The sequence below is a fragment of the Phyllostomus hastatus genome, unplaced genomic scaffold (assembly GCF_019186645.2).
Source record: "Phyllostomus hastatus isolate PE091 unplaced genomic scaffold, TTU_PhHast_1.1 phas_contig_29, whole genome shotgun sequence".
Lineage (NCBI taxonomy): Eukaryota > Metazoa > Chordata > Mammalia > Chiroptera > Phyllostomidae > Phyllostomus > Phyllostomus hastatus.
In genome coordinates, this window is record NW_025333835.1 from 16,046,060 (window position 1) to 16,051,163 (window position 5,104).

At 40.8% G+C, this 5,104-nt stretch overlaps 1 pseudogene; it reads left to right on the forward strand.

Annotated features, from left to right (window-relative positions):
* Nucleotides 1-500: 500 nt before the first annotated feature.
* On the forward strand, nt 501-1,947 carry LOC123818698 (annotated as a pseudogene).
* The last annotated feature ends 3,157 nt before the right edge of the window (nt 1,948-5,104 follow it).

Here is a 5,104-nt window from a genome sequence, read left to right on the forward strand (position 1 = left end):
TAATTAATGCCCTCCATGACCCCTACTCCTGCCCTTAGCACCAACCATTCCATGCTCTGCTTCTATGATTGTGACTATATTATATTCCTTGTGTGATTGGTATCATGTAGTTGTCCTCTGTGTCTGGCTTCATCTAGTCTTGGGTAGAGCAATGACCTGACCATATATTAAGACACTTAGTTACAGTTTATTAGTCTCTGTAAAGATATAGCTCAAACCTAAAGTAGTACACTCTATAGCAAACATCATTGTATGAGGCCAGTCCTTTGCACATTGACTACTGCTGTGGCAGTTAGTAATTTGTCATTATTATGTTACATCTCCAGTGGAATTGTCTTCTTTTCTGACATTTACTCTCATCAATATGGAGGTCTCTTTGTGGTGGTAATTACATAAGCAAGAGTTTGGCAAACTGTGCATAGCCCACCACATGTTTTAAAAACAACGTGCTATTGGTATAGACATGCCCATTCAGTTATGAATTTTCTATGACTGCTTTGATGTCGCAATGGTAATGTTGCAATTAATGTTTCATGTTGAAATGAGTTGTTGCAACAGATATCAAGCTTAAAGTACTTATTATTAGAGTATCTACAGGAGGAAAAATGACATCCTCAGGATAGACCATTGGAGAGAGGCATTTCCGTAGGCAACATATCATTCTTATAACTGGTTGAGATTTCAGAAGCCAGGCTGAACTTGTGATTGGAGATATTATTCTGCTTTACAGTAGAGCTTTTTGAAGCTTATTCCACTTTGTGAGATTTCAGACAAGTCATTTATTCTCACTATAGCCCTATAACAAGATGGTGGTTTGTCTTTAAATATATATGCATATTTAAATATTATTTATATATTTACATGTAATTATATATACACATATATAAATTTCTTTTTCAATGGCTGAAAAAATAAACAACAACAAAAAACCCCTCCTTGTTCAGAAACCAAAGTCTAAGGAATTCCAAGAGAATGTCATTGTCAGAAAGTCTAATCGGATGTAAGATCAGTCACAGATAACTGTGGTTCCAAGAGATATGAAGGACAGGGGGAGCTGCCTGTGCGGAGACCAGGAGGCAGGAAGCATAGCAGAAGCAGGGGCTGAGTGGGCACCAGGGCCGGGATCACCACCATGAAGGCGGTGAAATGCAGGATCCAAATTATCCAGCAACAGGCCCAAGATACAGAGGAGAGGGCCCACCACTTTCAGCAGGAAGTGGAGGGAAAAAAGCAGGCCTGGGAACAGGCTGAGGCTGAGGTAGCTTCCTTGAACTATAGGATCCAGCTGGTTGAAGAGGAGCTGGACAGTGCTCAGGAGCACCTGGCCGCTGCCCTGTAAAAGTTGGAGGAAGCTGAGAAATCTGCTGATGAAAGCAAGAGAGGTATGAAGATCATTGAAAACTGAGCTTTAAAAGATAAAGAAAAGATGGAACTTTAGGAAATCCAACTCACAGAAACTAAGTATATTGCAGAAGAGGAAGATAGGAAGTAGGAAGAGGCAGTTTGTAAGTCGGTGGTTATGCAGGGAGATTTGGGAGGCACAGAGGAATGAGCAGAGCTGGCAGAGTCCCTTTGTGGAGAGATAGATGAGCAGATCACACTGATGGTGCAGACCCTGAAGTGTCTGAGTGCTGCTGGTGAGAAGTACTCTCAAAAAGAAGACAAATACAAGGAAGAGATATTCTTACTCAGAAACTCAAGGAGGCAGAGACCTGTGCTGAGTTTTCTGAGAGATTGGTAGCCAAGCTGTCCAGAAAGGAAAAGACAATTGATGACTTGGAAGATAAAATGAAATGCACCAAAGAGCAACATTTGTGTACACAAAGGATGCTGGACCAGACTGCTTGGTCTGAACCAGATGCAGAGCACAGCAGTCCCGCCCTGCCACTGCTCTGCCCGCTGACCCTGATTTTGCCTGAGGTCAGCCTGGCAGAAGCTGACCTTTAAACTGAGGACTGATCATTAACTAGAAGGCTGCTTCTTCCTTTTGTTGGCCCTCAACTCCACCCCCACTCCCACCCCCACCCAATGTCTTTAAGTCACACCGTCTCTGCCTCTCCCCAAGGTTCTGGTTGGGCTAGAGGCTGAGCACCTTTGGGAACAACATTTAAGGGATTGTGAGAACAATGCAAAGTGTCTTTAAAAGTGAGTTGTGATGCACACATTTTGTAATTACCTTGTTTGTTTTTGTTGTAGCAACCATTTGTAAAACATGCCAAATAATTCCACAGTTCTCAAGCAGCTGTTTCGTCCCTTTCTGACATCTGAAGGTAATTTTTCAGCGTACTCCATATTGCCCTCTCTAGAGAGGAGGGAAAGAGGAGTAGGCCTTCCTTACTGAGAGCCAAACAGAAGCCAGAGAAAGACTCCACTATGGGGGTCATTGTTTCATGCACAGTGCCAGCCAAACCAGAAAGGTGATTCCAGAAGCAGGTACCCCTACCCTTCCCCCACACACAAAAAGATGTTCAAGTTTCACCTTTAAGGTATTTTGGGGTACATTTTTTATTCAGAAGTGACAAATTAAAATAGTGATACCTCTCTATCTGAGACCAAATCCTTGTCCCATATCTATCCCCTTCTCAATGGTTCACAAAGTGGATCATGTGCCCCTTATGTTGAAATGACCAGTTATTTGCTGTCATGTCTTCTTGAAAGAAATTCATGTTTTTGCCACTGATTTAACTATATGAAACCATCTCATCACCCTTTTCTGTGTCTGAAGCTGGTGTCTCTAAAAGTGCCATCTTGTTGTGCTTTGTATCAGTTAGTGCTAGAAAAATCTCGAATAGTTTATGTGCAAAACATTTTCACATTTTATATTATTTTGAAACTTTGCTTCTTTGGGGTTGGGGCTCACTGGCCACCCCATCTGGCTGTGAGAGCTCCCCACAGTCTGGGCTGGCAGTGCGTTGATCTCTAAGTTTCTTTCCTTACCCCGTGCCCCCTCATTGGTGAGGTTTCTGTGAGGTCTGTTAGGTTTGCATCCTGTAGTTTATTGGGTTAAAATGTACTCTCCTTTGGTGTGGTCCCTTTGGGGGCTGATTGAGAGGAAGAGAAACCATAGTACAACTATTTTGATACAGAAAATGTCTGTATCAAAGACATTGACAAATGTCTTTTTAGAATAAAGAACTAGTCCCTCCAAAAAAAAAAAAACAGATATGAAGGAGGAGGGACAAAAAGGCAGGGCCTGCTGTGTTGCTGCCCTCAGACTTCTTGTGAAGCCTGCCTGGTAAGCTGCTATAAGGACTTTTAGATATCTCTGCACATGAGACGTATTCTTCTGAATATCAACAAAGTTTATCAAATGTTTTTAAAAATCAGAACACTGTTACCAGAATCTAAAAACAATAGCTTGACTTCATGAATAAAAAAACCTTAAGGATAGAGTCCCTGAATAGAGTTGAGAGTTGACAAAGGAGAATAGCAATGTTGGAGAAGTATCCATCTTCATTTAAAAATAAGGTGATGCAGACACCAGCCTGCAGTTTCCACATCATTATGGATGAGATGAGACATTCACACAGACTACCGAGTCTGGTGGAGGAAAAGGGACAGCATGGATTTTCTCTCAAGGGGAGTAAAAGCAGTAGCTTCCTCCATGACAAGCCTTTATTTCTATCTCTGGGCACAATACATGATGGTCCTCATTTACTATGCCCAGGTTCACTTTAGGTGGTTACCTTTTACAGAAAAACAAAGGAGCCAATGCCACTAATCACATCACAGAAGAAGGATATTTGCAAATGGAAAGGCAGAAGTGGTTGAACCGGTTACACTCATCCTTGGAAGGTTTAGCATGGATTTTAGGAAGTTACTTTGCAGTAAATGGTCTCAATTCAGGGTGAGGAAGTTTTTCAGCAAGATCAACACTCAAAGTGGCCTAGGCACATTGCAGGCCTGATTCCCCACAGGAGAACCTATCTGTGGGCACGCGTCCTGTGCGTCTCCCAGTGGGAGCTGAGCCTACACCACACAGAACGGTCTCCTACAATAAGGTATTGTCAGATTTGGGTTGTATGGCTCTTAGATTAAAGTAATTAAGTGGTTAATGGGAAAAAATGTGTCTTTTACTTACTAACTTCTGAGTGGTATTATTAAAATAAGTTACTTTGATGTATTTGTCAATTGCTCCTTGTAGTGTTATTATTGTTAAAACTTTATGAGTTTGAGTCTTAGATTTTGATAAATATAAAAACTGATGTCATGCTGAAAAGAATTAAAATGATACTATTTTTAATTACCATTACATTTTTGCCATAAATTCTATTTTATACGTGTATCAGTTTTCATTGCCTGACAAATATGAATTCACCCTCACATACATACCCTGTAAAAACTACAAAATTCCCTTAAACATTTCTCATTTAGAGTGAATACAATGTTAATCTATCTCTATAGAATCTCTTTAGGATTATCACAAAAGTTAGTGGCTTCTGCACTTTCCGATCAACGCTTTGGGCGTGAGAACATCCGGTAAAGCCTGATGCAACCACAAACCTAGAATGAATGTGATCTCTTTGTAAATTTGCAACCCAGCATGAGCTTAGCAATTAGCTTTTCTTTGCCCTCCTGGCATGGAAACCATAAGCAGTGGGCTGTCTGAATTCCCTCAAGAATCTCCTATGTGGCTTAAATTCAAGGAAATTGTCTAATTTTTGCCCATCAGCTCCAGAACAGCTGTAAGTTGGCTTAACCTGCAAATTTCTCTGCTATCCAGGGTCAGACAACAACTACCTCACTGAGGGATGAAACTCCTCCAAATTTGTCCTTCCTTGATTATCTCCTTCAGTCCTGATATAACACAAAGAGTTTCTTGGATTTTATATTTTTTTACCATAGTTTATAAATGTTTTATATTAAACTTGCCCTATTTAAATTACTGAGTGGTTTCTGTCTCCTGACTGGAGTCAGATGACTACATACATAATCAGGAGTGGTCCCAGGAGATGAACCCTAAAGATGGGATTTATGGATAGGTTTGGTCTCGCTTTTTTTTTTTTTTTGAGTCCATCTTTTATCTTCTGCTGTTAGAAACAGGACCCTGGTAAACCATGGAATGCAGAGGAATCCTAATTATTCAGGCTATCCTCGGTGGTTG